Genomic DNA, 23,645 nt, shown 5'->3' with positions numbered 1-23,645 from the left:
TTTTTAGCTTTATAGAATTATGTACGTCTTTGTGGAAAAAATAAGAAATACGGCAATATTATATCTGAAAATAATGTTTTACAAATGTCCTCCTCGATCAACATAGCGCTGAGAACTGATCAGCGAAACTTCGCACAACATTATAAGCTATTATTACTGCACTCAGGTTACAGCGTGGTGAAAAGTATCAAAGTCTTGTGTGATCGGCTTGTGTTCCTTTGAATAACAAATAAACAGTAACAGTGAATGCAGAATGATGAGCTACAATAGCCCAGAAGTTTGCAGAAGACTCATAAACGAGTTGACAGGTGGTTTTAACTGAATAGGTAATAGAAAACCTGACTAGGAATTCATTATAGAAGAGTTGAAGAAGTACTCCCTAAATATTTAATTTCTAGGTATGTAGATAATGCATCGAGAAAGTACGTTGAATATAGAATGTAAGTCACGAACCACATTCTTTATCTAAAATAAAAGTCATCTTTCAAGAGCTTCTGAGGTATGCTAAAAATGCTACGAAACTATGCGAAGCTTCACTTGTTGACTCTGACAATGTAAGGACAAAAGACAGGATTGTTGCCTGTCGAGAGTGGGGATTATCGTTTCGTGATATCACCCGTCACACTGGCAGATATCCAACCACTGTCATGCGAATATGGAATCAATGTGTTGCTGAGGATCATACTGAACTGCATGCAGGATCTCTATGCTCTTCCATGACTAACGCCTGAAATAACAGACATGCTGTGAGGTCAGCCCTGCAAAACCGTACAACCACATCATGGACTATTAGTCAGGTGCGCCGAACTGCAGAGCTGGCTAGAGGAATGACACAATGTTGGCACAATATCGGCACATGGGACCTGCACCTGATGTGATAGGTTGGGTAGCCACTGGTATACGACACGAACATTTTTAGTTCGGATCGACGGTAATTTGAACGCAGATCGATACATTTCTGACATCTTACGTCCAGTAGTTGTGCCCTATTTTCGAAGCCTGTCATATGCCATTTTCGAACAAGATAATGCAAGACCACATGTTGCGCATCGTGTTTTGACCTTCCTCGATACACAGGATATTTGATTTCTACCTTGGCCTGCACGGTCTCCAGAACTGTCACCCACTGAAAACATCTGGTCGTGAGTTGCGGAGAGACATGCTTGCCACCCCTCTCCAACTAATACGGTTGATGAATTGTGACATAAACTTGAAGCAGCATGGAATGAGTTGCTCGTTTCTGACATCTAAGCCCAGTTCGCCTCCCTGCCTAACCGGGTAAGGGCCGTTTTAGCTGCCAGGGGTAGCAGTCGCACCCCTGTAATTTCGCACCCCTGTAAACCCCCAAACTGCTTATAAATTTAATCATTTTGTCTTCATTTCATATTGTTTACGCACAATAAATATCTTTTTACTTCCTTGTATGAAGTAAAAAGGAAGTATTATAATTACGAAAAGTTTCAGGCATCATATTTCAACGCAAATATCCATTTTCACCGCTATCGAATGCAGTTTAACGATGCTTTTGCGTGACATCTGTACATTAGGACAGGATAAAGGACTCTTTTCCCTCAAAAAGTATTTATAAAACTGCTTTAAAATGAATTCTGAAGAGAATTTTTCGTGGCGTCTGTACGAACGTATGTACGTACGTGCGTACGAACGTACGTACATATGTACGTATCTCGCATAACTCAAAAACGAGTAGCCTCAGAACGTTGAAATTTTGTATATAGGACTGCTATAACACGTAGATGTGCACCTCTTATTTTGGTTGCAATCGGCCTCACCAAAAGTATATAAATATATGTATGTATATATCCACTCTTTTACTCGGCTCAGTGATCTCAGTTTTATTATTCTTATATGTTTCTAAATTGTGTATTTTTTGCTTTAAAAAGGATTGAATTATGTTGTTCTTATCTTCCGGTTAAGATTTTTATGCCTTTAGTAAATCTGTATGCAATATTTTTTAAATTATCAACAATTTAAAAGCTGTTTAAGTGCCGCTAAGCCTGATAATTTTTTCCATGGCGGTCATTGCTTGTTTACATTTGAAACAGCAGAATAGTAGATTTGTTGCCAATCTAGAGAAAGTAAGTTTCGCAATAACAAAGATAACGCCTTCTTTTATTATTGCGAATTAAATCATGCTAAGTCCATTCTGGAATTTATTCGAGGAAATAAGTGTTTAAGATTTAATTCATAATTTTCAATACAGACATCTTGAGTTTTAATGTATTTTTGACTTATCGCGAAGTGAGAACTGAATTAATTGAATGAGAAATACTGAATCGTCTGTGAAAAACTATTTCTTTTTTGTTGTTGTTCTTTGCTTAATTTCTTTTATACATCGTTTTAGATTTATTATAGTATTTGAATAGAACATGTGGCAACGATTAGATAATTCTTAAGATGATATAAACTTTGTGCATTCTGAGTTCAAAAATGAACGAAATGTAACGCTGTTAAGTGAACCTAGGGCCAGAGTATCGCTACGGTAAACAAACATAGTGAATTTTAAAGAATGAATTTATTCTATTGCGGTTTATGCGCTTTCGACGAAGTAGATTTAATTCAGTCCAATAAGTTTAAATGAAATGCAAGAAAAAATGGGTATAATTTAATATTCCGTACAAGGAAGTCATGTGGTGCACACATCAGATTTTTTTGTATTTGCTTTCCTTTATGGTGCTGCAATTTTAATGGCCAGCAGTGTAGTTAACTTTCAGATTAAATCTTTCTGTTACCGATTAGCAAACCAAGTGATTGAAAAGCAATAAATGCTGTTTTTTAAAAATACCTTTTTTAATGTGATTGAATTAAACAAGAATGCACTTAAATAATGATGTGTCTAATTAGAAATATTAAATACTTTTATAAAATGACCCTTGCTGCACGCAATAAAATCATTACATACTTTTTCTTCTTTATGACAACAATTTTAGGCTGCCTGCAGCTCGAGCGGCTAGTTTCCGAGAAAATAATGTAATGAATTAAAAAAAAATTGTATGGCCATTCCACACAATTGGGAATTCTAAAGGTATGTTTTTTTTAAATATTTTGTAATTTAGCTCTTAAATTTTATTTGGCTTAACTGCGAAGACAGTGATATTTATATATCCGATATAAAGCTAAAAAGACAAAAAAAAAAAAAAAAAAAAAAAAAAAATCCTCTATTAGCAGAAATGAGTCCAACAGCAGATTGGAGACCTTACTATCTTCAACGAGAATATAAAAATCTTAATAAACCCTTTGGTTTCGATCCTAAAATCTGAATTCTTTCAATTTTTGTTTTCTTTCACTTATGTTGAATTATGCAGCTACAACATGAATAAAAGTGTGTTCTATGTATTTATAGTGTAATTTCATTTTAAAAATCGTCAGGGTTTTCTCCCCATCCTGTATATGATCTGTCGTGTATAAAATCTTAATATGTTGCAGATGTTCAACAAAAGGACCATTAAATGCTCTGTGCACTACATTTATGTATAAAACGTAGTAACTAAGCTCAGCCTTGACCTAAAAGCTAGGGAATCAGTTACAAATTACTATACCTTGATTTATATGGTAATTTGAACAAGTAATAGGAGTACGGTTCCCAGAAAAGCATTTAGAAGTAAAGGAAATCAGAATTTAGAGTGGAAATAACATTGATAAAATATTAGAGAAGACTTTTGCTCGCCCGTGGTTTCTAGCATAACACAGTTTAAAAAATACACCGATATTAAAAGCAAATTTTAGATTTTTATATAAAGGAAACGCTTTTCTTTCTTATTGCAGTCGAATGCTCGGAAAGGGAAATTAATAGAAATGTTGAGCTATGTCCAACATCTTGTGTAAAAAATTTGATGTTTCTCTGTAAAAGTAATCCATATCATCTACACATAGTATGCCCCTGTATATACATGTAACAGAGCTTTAACCGAGTTTTATTTCAAATTAGAAATTCATTTAACTACCACATGAACGAGAACGTAAATGTGATACTTTACTGAACCAAAATATCACAAAGACGTTTTGAAGCGTTATTACGGAATAAATTGTCAATTCAAGGCGTGCCGAAATTCTTTAATAGTTCGTATTATGCGTTTTCAGGGATCGAGCTGCAAGAATGATAGTTCAAGTGGTTCGCATTCCAGCAAAAAGGCAGAGTACACATGAGTTTCCCTCCACGAAGGCTTCCATCCAGCTTTAGACAGATAGCCTTAGCATGCTTTGAATGAATAATTCACTTGCAAGTATTGCAAGTATTGAATGAATCACTTGCAAGTATTGAATGAATAATGCACTTGCCTTTTCTCTAGGTCTAACGATGTTTAAATTTAAAGTGAAGTGCAATGAAAATCTTCAGTCAGTAAATGAAATGCAGTCTTTGTTTAATCAAATATTGTAACAAAACCTTTCTTGAAGCAATACCGAACATTTCTTGCTATTGAAACTCTCAAAATTCAATTTCTTTTCATCGTTTTAGGCAAACATGCACCATTTCAAGTTAGCTCCGTGCGATATTTTACCAAAACAAACACCTTTCTTTATTATTTTTTAAATGACAGCAATCCGGCAAGAGCATTCCTCGTTCTTCACGTTCTTCCCAGACTTCAGAAGCTTTACACAGATTCTGGTTGAGCCCAAACTAAAATGTGGACAACTATAATTCATCAGCATCAAGAGTTGGCGACTGGGAGGTCTTCGCCTGTCCAGTCGCACTTTGATTGGAGTAAAATGTAACAGATTTTCCTCCTTCCTTACCGAGTTCCTTCATAGCGTAATTGGTAGGAACCGCTCAGACAAGATAATGGTTAGAGATACTAACTGAATTACTCGGGCTAGAATCACGGTGAAGGTATATATGTCTGTAAAAGTAGAATGTATGCTTGGCAAGAGGAGTTCAAAATGCACAGAAAACCGAAATCCTCTCGAGAGGTTGTGATAGGTTTAGAGGGTTGGGAGACCCTCTGACGTCCCCGGGTGTTCTCGTTTGGAATTCCACCCAACGCAGAGGCTTAGTAGCTAGCAAGATCGGAAGATATTTAATATACCTGGGTGGATGCAGAGGTGCCGGCTTTGCTTCAACCCGTACCTGTAATTGGAAGTTCGTTCACCTAGCAATCTAGAGATCCTGAGTTCGAATCCATGGTAGCGCTTTGCAGATTTTTCACGTCCCTTCATGACAAAACCCAATGACTCTACAAGGTCTCGATTCGCAATCGATAATTTCTGAAGAATGTCAGTAAAATTATCTAAAGAACATGTTTACTCATTATAGGAAAATAATCCATTTATTTTTTTAATTAAAAAGAATTTTGGTTCTTTGCTATTTAGTCCAAATTTTTAAATGGAAAGCTGTTAAACTTTACAGTATTTTTTTCTGATTTCATACCTGTTACCATTAGATTGTTTTATTTGATATAAAACTGAGTTTTAGAATAGCTCTATAGTTCTGAGGCGTTCTATAAATATATGCATAAAATTTCAACTTTGTATAAATGTTAAATTTTTTCTTAGCTAGAAACTGTGAAGGAATTTCTGTTTTCAATTTTATCTTATGTAAGTATTATAAAAATAGAAATGATAATTTCTGTACTATAAAGAATGATTAATCATTCTTAAGATCGATGTATTAAGATGTCAGGCACTGTCATAGATAATGATTAATCGGAAGAAATAAATAAATAAAAATTCAAGGACAATGGACGCAATTATATATAATTTATCTTACACATTCCCAATATATTTTTGATTTTCAGTTATTTTATTTGTGAGTTTTCCACTCAAGGAGTTTTGCACGTAATATAAAATGAAGAGAAAAAAAATAAGTTCAAAACGCCATGGAACATTTCTGCTCTTGAACTGACAACTAAATTTCATTATATTAAATTTGGATAATATATGACCCCACAATGAGTTTGAATGATAAGGACCAGCTGAATATTACCTTCAGTTAGTGAAAGAAATATTAGACATAAAAGATTAAACTATTAATTTTGAATAAATGTACATGAACTTTCAGTTATGATAAATTACTAAATAGCTCTTTGATACTTGCATTAAAAATCAAAGAAGAGGCAAAATAAAACTTTGAAATGCAAATGCTATTTTAAAATAATCAATAAAGGTGGTTTGAATGAATTGATTAATGATTGGTAATAAGTGTTAATTACTATCATTCAATTCAGCCTTCTCATCATAGAATAATTTTACCTGTTACATATTCATTCAGACTTTTATAGTTCCAAAACAAGGAGGCATATTATGAATGTGTTTTAATAAATTTTGTCTTCAAGAAATTTTAAAATTTGGGATCACTATTTAAAAAGACTTGTAGCCATTTTTTTCTAATACAAAGTCTAGAACAATTTCCCTAATACAAAAGTCTGCAACAAAAATCCAATACTTAAATACTCTCAAGACTTTGTTGGAGGCACTTTGCTTATTTGATATATAGATTATTGTATTATATTTGCATAAAAAAATTATTTTGTAAACAACACATAAAAATTTAAACTTTTAAATAAAGTTATGCATATAGTATGAACTATATTATATACATGTAATTTATTTTTTTTTTAAATCAGTTTATATTCTGGAACTTGTTGCTAATTATTGCATGACGTCTTTCTAAAACGCTCAGTTGCAATGCTCAGTTGCTTCATGGAATCAGTTCTTGGATTACTTTTTAATCATTACAAAGTATACGGAAATTCTGCCGAGCTACCGTGATCAAAGGACACATTACGGCCAAGCATCTCGTCAATCCCAGCGTTGTGTGGGAAATTAATTTTTAGCAAACGGCGAAACATTGCAAATATTTTGTTTTGCTATATAATGACAGACATTTAATCATTATCATTAATTAATTAATAACTAATAATTTATTGCTAATAATGCTATACTTCATTATAAATTACTTATTCATTATTATTTAAGTATTCATTACTTCATTCCAGAATTCTTCAATTGTTCCCTTCTTTTTTCACAGAGCAATTATGTGCATATAAGTTGAGGGTGCTTAAAAATTAATAAGCACTGGTCTTGTGAATAGTATATTATTTAAAGAAATGCTTTAAATTGTTTTCATCATCTTAGAGTGGTTAAGCAAAGAAGAATTTCAATACTTTCTACTTCTTCAAAAGATTTTTCTCAAGAATTCAACCACAATTTTTATTATAAGGTTGACTTATTTTGAAACAATCGTAGAGCAATACTTGTAAGCTACGGCAGCAATAAGTGTAAGCTCCGCAAGCTTCATATTCAGCTGTGAGTTTTGAAGTCCTTTTGATGTCGTAAATTTTGATCAAAAGCGTTCTTGAAGTTTTGGATAACTCCTTTATCCATTGATTCAATAATTTTTGTTATCTGTTAAAAAATACAATATGTTTATGAAATGCTGTCTGACACAAACTCATAGGCTGGACGATGGGTTTTACAATTTCCCAAAACAGGATTTCATTTCTGTCTTGAAGAAGCTTCCGATGCTTTTCAGAAAAATTTTAGAAAAACCGAGATTTTCAAATTTATTTTAAACATTCATTACACTAGTAGACAAAACAACTAGCAGATAAAGCTGATGAACACTTTTTATTATTGTTGAGTGACACCCTGGCCAACCTGCTTGTCGGGAATACAATTGGGAGATTTGAGGTGTACACAAATATTTTGAAATATTGGTAATCTGCTGTTCAAAGAAGCATAAAGTTATCCTTTTCCTTCCCAATACCCAGGCACTTGCTGAAATCCGGCAGTTCTTGGAAATGCAAAACATGCTACAGCAATATATTGAAACAGTCACTTGGCATAACATAACTGATAGTTGAATCGTCATTGTAAGTTAAATGTAGTAACTTAGTAATTAATCGAATTCAAACTTTGGTGTTGAATTCAGTTGAAAATGTTCAATTTATTAATTTACTGTTTTTTAATACATGAGGTGTGTTTTCTTAAATTACCAGTTTTAAAATAAGTTTGCATTTTTTAAACTGCATAAAGATAGACTAAGCTTTAATGGGAAAATTTAAAAGTCTTGTTATTCGTATAACAAACCACTGAAGTTTTTATCAGATCATAAGGCTTTAGTTTATATTAAACTGTTGTAATTTAAGCAATCTCTTTGTTTTCTTCGTTGTAATAAGTACGCAAGCTAAGCATACTATTCAGAATACTTGGAATAAGCGCTAAATCGCCAAAACGGGAATTTCCGGTTATAAACGTTATAGCGGACACTCCAGTGGTTCATGAGGCAAGAAGAGGCCTCGAAGTTCCTGCGCTATGACCCGTGATCCCCTAACCCGTATTGTGGGCCAAAACGTTTCAGCCTCCAAGACTTTGTTTTATTGTCCGCAAAACCACAATATGAGCGAAAGTGAACAAAACTCGAATGGAATGGCAGGTCAAGCCCCCCTATTACGGCTTTTTGAAAGAGTGATTTTTCAGGGGGTTTTGTGCAAGAGCGAGGGTGAGAGTGGAATCGGGCAGGCCTCCTGTTGCGGGATGCGAGTTCTCGGTGTAATAAATGATTCCGTTTGGGGTGGTCAGTTTAAGTAAAATGTCAGGCAGTTACCTTTCAAAAATGTCTCGTTTTGACGTTGGCGCAGATGTTGAGAGCAGAAGACGTTAAATATTGAATGTGACCGTGAAATATAACTTTGCGTACAAGTATTTCATTTGAAAAGTCTCCATTATTTGTCCATTAGATCTTTGTTGAAGAATTGCATGAAATTTGAAAATTTCAATAACTGGATGATAGAGAATGCAAATATTCAGGCGCTTCAGTGTGCCCACAATTAAATAAATATATTTATATGTGAAAGATAAGGATATAAAAAAAAAAAAGGATATAAAAATATTAAAGTACTATAGGATCTGATTATCCTGACAATACGAGAGGAGGAAAGTCAGTTCAAAATGAAAATTATGGACGTAAAATACTTTTCGAATTTATGTGATACAGTATTTTAATCCGTTTTGTATGTTTTAGCGAATTTGACGTAAAATAAAAGTGAAGGAAAAAACGGTTTCATTTCTATGTTTACGATTTTTATTATTTATTTTACAGGTAGTAGTGAAAATAGTTTTTCGGAGTAATATCCTTACTACTGTAGCTCCCTTTTAATGCGAATGGTTTATTTAGATTAAATTTAAAATAAAATCATATGGGGTAGTATAAACAAATTATTTTGTGACGCATTATTAAGCTTTCTTAAAATGGTCCATTAGGTATTTTGTTTCACAGTATACCTTTATTTATTTATTTTAATTACGCAGTCTTTGTATGCACAAAGTAGTTACGCAATCCTATATTTACAATAGCATCAATATGGCAACAAATGCAATATCTTTCCACTTTTCAAATGAATGTTTTCATGACATTTATAATCATCAAAATTTCGCATCTCGATTTTTGCTATATTGCTACATTTTTCTTCCAATTTCTCACTATCATCTAGATCATTAGGTAAATTTTTAATTATTTATGGTAAGTTTATATGTTTAAACAGTTTTCTGTGCCATTTGTAAGGATATAAGCTAGCGCATTGCGTTTAATTAAGAATTATGTTAACGCCAACGGACCCTCAGCGTTGCCCAGAAATGCAACAGAGAGTCTCGATATCTTTTTGTGTTCTAGTATTTCAGGCTTTTTGCGGGATCATTCATTCGATAGCTTTCATAAACTTTCCAGTAATTCTTGCTCGTGCAAAATCAACCAGCTTTTGAAACAAAATGGAGAGCCCATGTTAGAAGCTTTTTAGTTCTCGTTAATGTCGGATTTTCAATTCTTATTACCGCCAGAATGACTGCTTTATATAAATATTTTTTGTAAAATTCAAGAAACCTTTTTCCTCCATAAAAAGATTTTCTTTCCAACATAACTTGCTCCTCTACCAACACTCCATTCTGTCTTTTACCTATTTAAATGTTTTTATGAGTTTCTTGATGCTCACTTTTCGAAAATCTGCATGAATATCATTTACCTCTCTGTTGAAGTTTCGGGTTGGCACAAGCTCTTTTGTTTGATTTTGTGATTGCGTGTTTCTTTCTTGGATATATAGTATAAACGTTTTGACTGATACGATACGCTGTGTAAGTCGCGTCGACTAGTATGGTTAAGTTTTGGGAGATATGATATGCTTCGTTATTTGTCTAGTCATTATTAAAATTCTTTTGGGTATAAAATTATGCCAGTTTCTTTATTCGATCGACTGGGCAAAATTCTTTATAATGTGCGTAAATTACAAATGAAGAACTGTGTCATGTTACGGTCGGAATTCTTCCATTCGTCACGTGTCAGCAGACATTGGTCACGTGCGTTAGTTGCAAAACTTCTAAACGCCTCAGGTTTAAGAAGGATATATTTCAACTCTAAAAAAATAGTTATTTATACCTTCTTAAATCAAGATATTTAGTAATTAGCTTTCAGTTCCGACCCTTTTTTTTACCTCCACAGAGGCTTACCATGTTAGATTTTATAAGCAGCTCGGTAAAGGCGATAATTGCTAATTACGCGAGGAATATAAATAAGATTACTAGACTAAAGCTGCCATAATGGTTCCGCCCCATGTCAACTCATGACGGAGTGAGGTCTCGAGATGATTCCATTCTTTTGACACCTTTCTACGCATAGGAGGAGGCTTGTTTACCGTTTAATTAAAGGTCATTCGTTGTAGATAGCACGTATTTTGACCACGGTTGTCGTTTAGAATGATGGACGAACAGCCGAAGGGCTCCTTGAGAATGTGAAGTCAAGGCATCAAAGAGGGAAAGCATGTAAAGGAAAGACAAGAAAAAGGGGGACAAGAGAAATGAAGAGGAAGGGTGAAGGCGTTTTTTCCGAGGCCATTTTCCGCTGCCATTAATTTTACTTTTGGTCATGTTCTGACTTCTGTTCATTACTGAGGCAGATGCATAACAACAAAACCATTGCCTGCAAAGTATCTTAAATGAGTCACAACGGGTTCATACATAATTTATAAACGCACTCATATAACTACTGAGGAAGTGCTGATCTGTATCTATTCGCATGTGTTACAAGAAATTTTTAATCGGGTACTTAATTTACAGAAACTATACAGGAAACACTTTTGGTAGTCATTTTTTTGTGTTTACTATGGTGAAATGTTACGGCATTGCACTATCTGCAAATAATCTTCAGATAATATAACGGGAGGAGAAACAGTTCCTGTGCTTTCCCAATGAATAAAGCAATTTCATATTTTACAGAACCATCTCATCTGTACTCATCTAATTTTAGCACATCGTATTTCACCGCTATCAGATTAATTAGTAAAGATAAATATTAAAAGAGTTCAAACAAAAATCATTTTTAGCTAATTCCAGACTTCGAATAGTTCAGCTTTTAAAAGCACCTATCAGGAGAAGACGGGTTTGGATTCGGCTCTCAGAATGAATCCAAGTCAAAATCCTACAGAATATAAATTGTCCATTACCAAACATATGAATGTGAGATACCTTTAAAAATGAATCATTCACAGAATCCTGTACTTCAATAAGGAAGTTTTAATATTTACGCTTCTCGAATTGTTTGTGATGAGATTTTGTGACAGGCAAGCATAATTAATAAGACAGTCTTAGGAAAACTAAATTACGTATGTATTTTTTGACATAAATTCCATTTTTGATAACTTTACTTAAGTACCTTCCTATGAAAAGTATTTAAGCAAATATGTGAAAATTTTGACTTCCTCAAATAACTGTTAAACTTTAGGAGTATTTTTTAAATTGAAATTTGTTAGCTTTTTGCGAGAAGTGCAATAATACACTTGTCCTCAGATACCAATATCAATAATAAATGCATCTTCTTTTTTTATTTTTGCACACAATTACATGCTGATTGCTTTTCATTCGTAACGAAGAATATTATATTCACTCTTATGGTTTTATAGAAAGGATATTTGTGCAGTATCCTTAGTTATGATGTTGCTGTATAATTATTTTTACTTTCTTGTATTTTTAATATATATATTTTGAGTATTTATGTATTTTTGCCTTGTCGCGAAGTGAGAACTGAATTAATTGAATGAGAAATACTGAATCGTCTGTGAAAAATTGTTTCTTTTTGTTTTGTTTGCTTAATTTCTTTTATACATCGTTCTAGATTTATTATAGTATTTGAATAGAACATGTGGCAACGATTAGATAATTCTTCAAATGATATAAATTTTGTGCATTCTGAGTTATAACATGAATGGACTTTGTTCCTGCCAAAGCAGGTAGACTTTGTATGTAAATAGTTTTTACGCTTGTGAAACGTTTCAACGTACAGCAAATTGTGTTTTTCATCATTTCACTTTCCAATTATTGCTTATTAGAAGAATAATTTTTAGGAAATTTTAAAAATGCCTTACAATACATCCTGCAAGAGATGGCACAACCAGAACTCCAGTCAAGTAAAATGCTTTTCATCCCTAGTAATCGATGGCGCCACACGACGCCTCATTTGTTCAAAGTTTACTTATTCTACCGATGGCGGCGCAGGAGCCTCCGTCGCTAGTAATCTCTGAGTTCTAGCACAGCATGTGCACAAGTACTTCCATATTATTGGATACAGCTTTCTCGATTCCTCAAGCATTTAAAAGTCAAGTATAATATATTGGTAAAGGTTGTTAATGATCTATTGCCTCTTGCTAAGTGATAAGATATAGACATAGACATAATTATAACATGAACGAAATATAACGCTGTTGAGTGAACCTAGCTGTAGAGTGTCGCTATGGTAAACAAATATTGCGAATTTTAGAGAGTGCATTTATTCTATTGTGGTTTATGCGCTATCGACGAAGTAGATTTAATTCAATCCGATAAGTTTAAATGAAATGCAAGAAAAAATGCGTATAGTTTAATATTCCGTACAAGGAAGTCATGTGATGTATACATCATATTTTTTTTCTTTATGTTAATTAAGCTTTCTCCTCTAATTCTTTTAGGTAATAAATTTGGAAGTTTTTCTTTATTTGTTTTTGGTAGCATATTTTTCAGTATTTATTTTTTATCCTGTTCTTGTTGTAAATAATAAACGCAATGAGTGGTGCAGTCTTTAAATTTATGAAAAAAATAATTAAAAGCATTGCTCTAATTGTTTTAAGAACTTTGAGTTGCATTGCTCTAATTGTTTTAAGAATTTTGAGTTGCATTGCTCTAATTGTTAAGAATTTGGTTTTATAAGTAAATTTAATAATAAATTTGTTCAAACAGAAATCTTAAAGATACTTTTAGAGCAAAGAAAATATTTAGAACGCACAGTTTTCTTTCTCCTTGATATTCTGTGAAGTTATATCACACTTACTTTTAATTTCTTCTTTAAGTATTTTCAAGGAAATGTACAGTTATAGCATAGCTTTTAAAGTCTTTTTTCCTTAATAGTTATAAAATCACTTTTCGTCTCATAGATTTTCTGCGACAAAGTAAGAAGAAAAAAAAAATTGAAGCATTTTTGATTTTGAAAGTACATGTCGAAAATTCTGTAAAATGATCCACCACGTCATTTTTCTATTTCTCATTCGTGTAAAAATTTCTTTTTCTTCTGTCAAATTCTATAAAAATCTTCTGTTACTTTTGTGTTTCACGGTGCTTTCAGTAGATGTATTATGAACGTTTTTCTAGCCTGAATTTTTTACAAGAATGATGCATTATAGTTTTTCGTTACTATTGGTAGTTGTAATTAAATTTTTGTTGTTGTTTTTTTGTTTTTGTAGTTTTCTTAAAATGCATTTCAAAACATTGTATTCTGAAAAATATTGCAAATAAAAGCATGACATAAAATGAAAATCTTTCAAATTTTAGTATTAACATTATAAATATTCGGTATGCTTAAAAATTATATGATTTATAAAACTGATTAGTCATTTCTAATAAGCAAGTATAATTATAAAATACTCGTATGTATACACAAAACAATTATAACTGTTCTTTTCCGAAACCATACACCATTTGTATTAAATATATCACTTGTCAGTGCAGTTAAAAATGTAATCTCGTGGTAAAATTTAAGTGACGTATTTCATTTGTAAAAATATTCTTTTTTGATCCACATTACACATGGGACAAACCACAAAAACGTTCATGCAGCCAACCCGTTCGCCTGGAATCGAAGGCAGATCGATGCACCAGAGCTCAGTGACTTTACAGCTCGGTCCACTAGTGGGGCCACATTGATTAAAGAACACATTTTTTCTGACTCTTTTTTAGCAGATAAACCAATATCTGTACTAATGTCGGTAAAGGCAGAAGCTAGGCCAGTACCTCTGTGTACCATACGAGTAGGTGATTAAGTATTGCAGTACCTAGTTAACTGTCAAGTTTCCATCCCTTCGAATTCTGAGAGAAAACAGCCCGAGGAGGGCGTTACGAAGTTCTCACAGGATTTTGGATTCGCTGTATATTTTGAGTGCCTCCTTGCCTTACAGACACTTAAAAACATAAATACTTTTCCCGCAATTCGAACCTGTGTCCTTCGGTATGGCAGTTAGCGTTATTAGCATTATTCCGTCTGGGTGGCAATTGCATTTTACAGTAGAACATGCATCAAAGTTTAGGGTGTAAGGTTTTTCACCCTTCTGTACTAATATAACAGTTCTTGCCATTGTCACTAATAACCGCCATGAATAACAAATATTTTTAAGTAGTTCTAAATTTAATTTTGAAAATCTTAATTATTAAATAATAAGATATTTTCATGAATCTATTACAGAAACCACGGAACTGTACCATTTTCATTAGGCTAAAGAGAAAAGGGGAGGTTTACAGACAATATGATTAGATATGATGATTTAGGCATTACTGAGTTCTTTCCATGTGCTCTTCTAGCATCATGATTAGCATCCCATGCCTTTAATTCTAAGGTCCCAAGTTCATTTGTTACCAGATTATGACGGTTAGTCGACTGGGAAGGGGGTGATGTAGCCCCTTCTAAGTTATCTTTCGATGGGAGAATTAAAAGAATTAACGTATATCTTCAGTGGACTCTTGTATAGTGTAAAAGCTCAGCACAAACTGATTCAGTAATCGGAAGTTTCCAATATGCCGATAGGGCAAGGAAAATGTGTATATTCTAAGGGATCTCGCTTATAAAATATTCATCAGGATTTCACAACGCTTTTTATTGAAAATGGTAATGTATCTGCATTTCGGGTATCTGACATACGAAAAGACAGAAGTTAAAAAAGAAAACGTTGAAAGCATCAGAAACAAGACAACAAGCATAGGCAACTGGACTGTTGAATTAAGATCCATGGTAAAAACAAAGTGTTTTTCAAAATACTCATCTAAGATAGATGGAGCCTGTAACATAGAAAAAATAAAGAAATAGAATTTAAGGAAAAGCTAAATTTACAAAATAGCATTATTAAGCCTTGAGGTGGTATTCGATTTCTTAAGTTTTATGCTGTCTTCTACATACCATTTCCAAAACTGGCGCTATTACGTGAGGAACAGCGATAGGTGATTACGTTTCCTTTTCGTTTTTTATTCTTCTTTCTTCCAATGGTCCCACAAGCGCCCTAGGGTGAAACTCGCTGAACCTTGGAAGTTCCAGCCTGGTTTCGACTCCAGGCGAAAGGACAGTTTTCGTGGTTTTTCCCATGTGTAACATGTATACAAGCCAGCTTCTGTTAGAAAGTTCTTCACGAAGGCATGCCTTCCCTTAGGCAGATAGCCCTATTGTGCTTTGCCATATTCTATCACACTAACCAATTTTCTTCCAATGAAAAAGTAGGAAAATATTACCAAATGTATTATTCTATATATTTTTTAGCATCGTGAAGAATAGAAATTAAAAAGAGTAGAGTTTTAAAAACAACTAGAAAATGAGGGAATCAAAAATTCTTGAGCGTGAAAGAAAATGGCTCTTGTGTGAAGGGACCAAAAAGTTCCTATTAGGGGAATATTAGTAAACACAAAATTTACTGATTTTGCCAAACGATGTGGCCATAAATGGATTTATGATTAATAGCAAGTAGCAAGCCAATAGCAAGTAGCTTGAGGGAGCTTCAGAAGGAGACATAACACTATATTTAAGAAACGTGGTGGCAAAAATGAATCTTTTCCTGAAAGTCATAAGTAACTTTCTCTCGTTCATAAGTACCTTTCTCTCGTTCAAGGCTATGAGCGAGTAAATGTCTTCAGCTCTTATAAAACGAGGTACTATCCTTCGCTATTTGCTGAACAAAACAAGAATTTTCAAGGAAGCAGAATGTCTAAAGGGTAAAATAAAGAAATAAACTACTTGTAACTCTATTAATAACAACTAATCAAATGGGAAAAGTGACCTATGATCACTGATTATTCGTTCATCTGAAATGTCAGTGTCTTTCTAGAAAAATAAATAGCATTCTTTAACATGCGCGTAATAGCTATTTGAGCGCGTAACACCTATCTGAGTCTCAACTGATCTTAACTAGCTATCTTGCAAGCTACTTAGGTGGTACGTTGATTCTGTTGGTGAATTCTCACCACTAGAAAATAGCTTAAGTTTCACACAAATAGATATAAATATACGTCTGCTGAATTTATTCTTCCTCACCATTTGTGACGATTAAATTAAGATAACACAACACAAAAAAACACCAGTCATCTGGATCTGGATGAAAATACAAACTTCATTAAAATGTTCTAATTTTACAATCAAACTTATTCTAACAAAGGCTACAAGATTTACCTAAGGCCGCAACAGAGATTTAAACTTCTAACTCGCCAAAGCAAATCTGTCCTTACGCCTTTTAGTCTAGCTGGAGACAACGATGATTATACGAGAAGAGAAATTCTGCGATAGGCAACGTTGGCATAATTTCCAGAACTCTCACATTATTCTAACTTCATAATGCAATTGCTTCTCACTCAAATTTGCATAAATTCTGGAATGAGCGAACTTCGTGGGGAAATGAGGCAAATAAGAAAGATGTAAATTAAATAATAATTTGCTATTGAAACTCACATAATAGCACATACAAAGCTGCCTAAGAAATCTCGATTATAAGTAAGTTTACGGTGACTGAAAAGCGCCAATTCATTCCAATTGCCCTGAGGTACGCGACTTCGCCTTCAAACGCTATACGTATTCCAGGAGTAACCCATCGATCATCTGAACATTAAAAGTAGGATGCAGACGAAAGCTGGTTTAAAAACTTTCACATGTCATCAAGGAAGGCAATATCTTTCTCCCAATTAATGTTTTAGTTATTTCAGAAGAAAGAATCATAGAGTTTGAAAGAATATTATAAAGGAAATAACTAAAAACGGTTTCATGTCATGCTTCGACGAATATTATGAAGAACCGCTAAGAATTGTTTCCTAGACGCAAGATTTAAGTAAAGAAAAAACGAGAAAAGGAGCGGACAGTAAAGACATCTTGCATGGAGTACAAGCAAACGGAAAGTTGCGGAAGAATGAGTGATTGTTCAGAGGGGAGATTTGATTTACACATTTCTTTTGATAACCATAGAACAATTCCTGACTATACGTAGAAGGAAAGCAGATGCAGGAATTAGACAAAATAAAAACAGTATCTGATGACAGCGATTATCGCAAAAGAATCGGCGAAAGTTATTGACATGTTGAGAACGTTCTTGGAATCTCAGGCAGACGGTTAGTTAAATCTGACGTTTTCAGAAAATCAACAGGTCAAAGAAAGTCAGTCATCGGAAGCTTTTAGAGAAAACTTCTGTTAAAGTATGTGAAAAAAGTTTCAATTGTATTCTGTTATGAGCTTACCTGCTAATATGTATTAGCATTAATGAAATACTTGCATTTTTAAACATAATACGGGAAGGACTCCATATTTGTTTTATCTTTCCAAGCTATGTGAATTCTTTTTCCTGTAAGATCTGAAACAGAAATTTCTGGAAATATATTTTGGCAATTCATTCTGAAAGTATATTTTAGCAGCAAAGCTTCAATGACTAGAAATCGCTTTAACTGTCTATATGTGAAAGGTGGGAAATTGAAGTTTAAATTAAGACTTCAAGAAAATTTACTCTCTAATGAACTAAACTATAACGTATATCGAGACATGGTATATCGATTTTACTTAATAAAAGAAAAGCCATCTGTGGAAAGTAGGAATAAATTCAGCTTTTCCAATGTGCTATGGTACGTTTAATTGCTTTAATAAGTAATACAGTTTATGTTGTCAAAACAATTTCTTTACATCACAAAATCACAATATCTCTTTCAAAAACTTCGGCAATGATAATAGGTGCAGCAAGACCCTTAAAAAGAAACCCATCTCTGAAATTGCAAGGACAATTAATTAAATTCAGTAACCAAATTAAGTATCTAGGTCTTGTTTTAGATTCACAACTATCTTAAATTCCACACCTAAAACAAATGAAAAGCAGAATTATTATCATAAATAATCATATGAAAAGAACCGCGGGAAAGTTTTGGGAAGACTCATCTCACCTATTAAAATTGTGGTATAAAACGGTGATCGAAAAAATTGTTCTCTACTGTGCTGAAATATGGGTAGTTAATCTAACTAAGCATGCATTATCATATCTGTCATTTTACATATAGTACAACTGTTTCATTGAATCATTTCATGTAACGCTTTATTTGCTGTAATGTTTGTAATATATGTGAAGAGTAAGTTGGGCACTATTTTAAAGCAACTAATGTAATCATCTAACGCAATGTATTATCGCATTTTAGTTCACTCATATATCACCTATGTACATCATTCTTAAATAACTATTTATGTGTTATAAAACGCTTTGCATTACTACAGTTATTATATTAAACAACATAAATTTAATGTGTCACATTTCACATTTAGTCGTATTTAACTTATAGTATTATTCGTACTTTATCAAAGCTCTATCTCATAATATTAAGGCATTATACTATGGAATACCATTAAATTGTGTAATCATGTATCTTATTATTAAATGCACTATATTATTGTACTATAATATTGTACACTGACGTTTGGCTTATTGTCATATGTAGCATCTTATGCAAGACGTCCTGTAATCATTTTTGTAAAGTACTTTTCAGTGACATTCCTGATTAAGATCAATTAATGGCACTTGGTCTTTCAGCCATTGCCTTGTTGTGGTGGCTGCTTGTTTTTTTTTTTTTTTTTTTTTTTTTTTTTTTTTTCACTTATCAGGCAATTGATTCCGTTCGGTTTTACCTTAGGTCGGAAGGCTGGTCAGTGGCGCATAACCATAACCATAACCTTCTGCTTGGAATCAAATTTTAGATCAAAACTTCAGAAACAAAAAAGAATCCTTTACTTTTATATTTATAAAAAAAACCATAAATATAAGCTTTTTAGGTCCTATTCAAGACAGTATTGTCTGTCGCTAAATAACTAAGAAAACAGGTATGGTTACCTGTTTTATAATTTTATACATGTAAAATTTTACTGCATACTAATTTTTGCGGACCGCAACAAGGTCTAATTTTCCTCTTCTTGAATTAATTGTCATTCGCATGCGGGCACGCGTCAGTTGGCAGATGGCAGTATGTCGTCAAATTTATCGTCTGTCTTTATCAATTACGAATATCTCATTTCCATCAAACGAAGCTTCGTGACCCCAATTCCAAAGCGTGAATTGAATTATAATAAAAACGAAACTTAAGAAGAATATTTTTCCTTACTAAAATATCTCTTTCCAAAGTGGATAATAAGACTTAGTAATTATAGTTTGTCATATTACAGTTTATAATTGCATTTCAGCTTCCTTCGTTAAATAAAGAATCAAATCAAAAGCTATTTATATTTTTACAAACTGCGCATTTTAAATAACATTAAATCTGATTTTTAACTCATTATGCCGTCAAAAGAAGGAAGTAGTTCAATGGAGAAAATTTAGTATTTTAATGAAAGTAATTATTTTGATCAGGTTCCAGACACGTGTAGAAGATGTCTGTGTTTTATTTTGAAGATGTCTGTGAATATGTAAGAAGTTCAATTATCCAGCAATTGATTAATCATGCCAAAGACAAAAAGAGCTGTTTTTATAGGATAAATACCATCTTTCCAAGTGAAATTGATATGCATATATATATACACATATAAGGGTAATGAAGATCTTCACACACCTGGTAGACACCTTCAAGTCTTCAGTAATTTTACCCTATTGACTAACAATGCATTTATTAGTTCTGTAAGTTAATCAGAAAATGGTACAATTTCCTGCATAAGACATAGAAAAGAAAAACGAAAAGGAAATATGTATTTAGAATTCTGTTGGTCCGAAAACAGATTAGTCTGATATATAAGATAACTTAGAATTCTAGATCTGTTTTAGAAGGTAAAAAAAGGTTCAAATATAAGAAATGTGTCTGTAAATAAATATACCATTTCCCAGTCCGTACTCTCGCGGGGTAAATGATTAGCACAAACCGCATGCGCAAGATCATTGGTTCAAATCACGGCGAAGGCACGGTTTATTTTTCATGTTTCTTGCTTGAAATATTCTATAACTTCCACAGTGATGCCGAACTAAAAATGTGGTGGATTATAGCTCATCATTACTTCGGTTTGGTCGATTGGTTTCTTCCCCCTTCCCACTCGGCCTTTAAGCAAGAAAGAAATCAAGGAATAAACGCATTTTGTTTTGTTGTTTGTTTGAGTACTCTTGTGTTGTACGTAATTAGCATATCCAGCTATACATTGAAAGATACGCAGTTCGAATCTTGGTGAGGGTTCAGCTGTTTTTTCATGTCTTCTGCTTTGTAAAATCTGATATTATTTACGAGATTTCATATATATATAGCATTGATAACTTGAAAATGTTGGTATATGGCTTTGTAAGATTAACCTTGAGGACAAACGAATATGCTTTCTTGAAGAAGTAAAAGATAAAAGATGCGTGAAAAGTTGATACACTTTTTATATCTCATTGTAATACAGTTGTGGTATTTAGATATGCATTTTTAGGAATAAAGAATTGCTTTTTATTTATATTGGAATGACGTTTAAAATATGTGTAACTAAAATAGATATGAAAAATAACGTTCCGATTTTAATTCTTTAAACATTTTAGTCCCATTCTTAGGAAATTTTGCTAGTAGTACGGGGTTTCGCCAAGAAAGCCCATATTTCTCAAAACTGTCATGAAAAAGAAGTATTTTCTTGATTTTAGTGTCAAAATGTCCATGGTTCTTTATTCCTGGATTTATGAACATAATACATTGTCTTAATTTCTTGTACATATTTCAAGATGCACGTGTAGATACTTTCTTAAAGACGTCACAAAAATATTCTAGACTGTTATATATGGTCTTACCAGTCAGAAGGTTAAAATCCATTTATAGGACCAATATTTGAAGCTCAAAAAAACGTGCTCTAATTTAATGACTTTGCTAAAAAAGAAAGGTCACTTAGTCTTTTTGTAACAAAATTTAATATCTATGCATTTATTGCAAAAATACGTAAATGAATAAACAGCTTAGAGTGATAATGTTGTTAAAGATTTCAAAAGTAAAATATTTTCTTAGCACATGAAACTAATTCCATTAAAAAACGTTTCTTGGGTTCAAAGTTCTGTTAATGTAAACCGGCCTTTAAAGTTTCGGAAGAAGAATGAAGCCTACATCCTTTTTTCCCCACACTGATCTTTCTTTAATGCCCTTGATATAAAGAAGTGTCCTTGGGTGACTGTACCTAAAAATCTTTATATATATATACAGGATGGCAAGTCTTGTATTTACCAATTTCAATTGGCAGTTCTGCTAGAATATTTGGCATAGCTACAAGCTACATCTGTGAAGACTTATGAAGCAGGTAATTAGTATATCATAGACAGATGCCTAATACAATAGCGAACTGTGGCGATGGAAGCCTTCATTCAAACAGTTTGTGTAGCAGACGCTCAGAGGGTAATAAGGTGGAGCAATGAAGATCTCCACAATTGTGGACAAGACATACAGTTTGGTTCCAACAGCTAATATTTCTAATAGCTAAGCTAATATTTCTAAATCATCTCTTTTCCCGCTTTGGCAATTTGATTTAGCTGTCACTAGATTTGACTTTTCCGGATTACCTCCTCTGTCCTTTGAGATTACCTCAAGAAGTTAATCCTTTCACAATTTTTGTAGAATATTCACAAATTGAAAATTGCCATCAGACGGAAATACGTATATAGGACCGGTAGACATGATTCATGGTAGCCTTCGTGTATCCCCTCAAACAAGGCATCCAGGTAGAAGGATGATATTTATAGCATATTATTTTCAAAGTTCAGTGAGGGCTGTATTGTCTGTTATGCACTGCATCAAATGCCTGTATACATGCTATTATTTCACAGCCAGATAGATTTACTAAAAGTACTCATCATTGTTCTATTATTATTTAAAATTGGTGATAGAATATGCGTCACCTTATGTAAAAGTTGTTAAGTGTATGTTAAGTAAAAATGTAAAAGTTGTATTTAAAATTGGTAGGTACAATATGCGTCACCGCGTTATTCTTTAAAATTGGTAGATACTATATACGTTGCCTTATATAAAAGTAAATATATAAATGTTCAATTTCCTCAACAGTGCTAAAAACGAAGCCTAACATCCTTTTAATGTACTAGTATGAAATAATTGAATAAATATTATTTTCTGTGATGGATAACCTTGTATTCATTTGATAAGCAAAAGGAAATTACAAGATTGCCTTTTTTTTATTTAAAACTTTTATAATATTACAGACTAGATATCATCATTTACTTTCTTAAACAGCATAACAGTGAGAAATTGCGTCCGCACTTAGACCATGATTTGAAGGAATTTCTATTAATTGAGCTTAGAATCACTAAATATAAATGCATAAAACAATGTAGGAAAAGTGAATATATTTGAGATAATATTACAGACTGATATAAGATTAAATTCCTTTTAAAACTTTCAAATATGAAAGCTCAGTTTAGCCTCTGACGGGCTAAATCGATAAGCGTTGTTCAAGTTATGAAAGGGGGAACAAAAATGTTTAGGCTTATACAAAATTTATTATCTGATTAAATGTTGTGGTATAATGAATAACTTAAAATAACAAAAATCATAAAAATTTATTCAAACTAAGGTTGATTATATTAGCTTGAAGCTACATCTTGAAGCATCTTGAAGTACAATTATCTCTAACAAAATTAAAGGTAAAAATTTAATTTACATGCATGTTTTGCTACTAGTTAATCCGTACTGTTATTTTGTTCTTAAAAATTATAATAAGAATAAAACCATAATCTTTTTTTAAATAAGTAATCCACATTATTAATTTTTAAAACAAATTTTGAGATCTTTTTCATAATAGGTTATTTATTTTATGTAATTCTTTTTCGAGTCCACCAAGCCATTAAATTTTGACCTCTTCTTATATAACGTTATAAGAAATTCTGTCCAAGTCTCCCTTTTCTTCTCCTGTTTTATTGATTTATAAATACAGCTTAATATTTGAAAAAAAATTACGAAATTACAGAACTAGATCTTTTCCTAGATTGTGTCAGCGCTGATTTAATTATGTCACCCATATGTTTTCAGCTTGAGCGAAGTGGAAATTCTTTTATTGTTTAGGAATGTTACACTTCCCTTGCTTTAAACCTTTATGTAAAAAAAAAAAGGTAATCTGTTAAGGAAGGGAAAAACCAAAGTGAAGAATAACAGTTGTGTAAATTAAAAGTATCGTTGGAGTTCTAAGTAAC

Source organism: Stegodyphus dumicola, chromosome 8 (assembly GCF_044657685.1).
Source record: "Stegodyphus dumicola isolate Sdum_Otavi_A_Nest chromosome 8, ASM4465768v1".
In the NCBI taxonomy this organism is placed as follows: domain Eukaryota; kingdom Metazoa; phylum Arthropoda; class Arachnida; order Araneae; family Eresidae; genus Stegodyphus; species Stegodyphus dumicola.
This window is presented reverse-complemented; position numbering follows the sequence as displayed.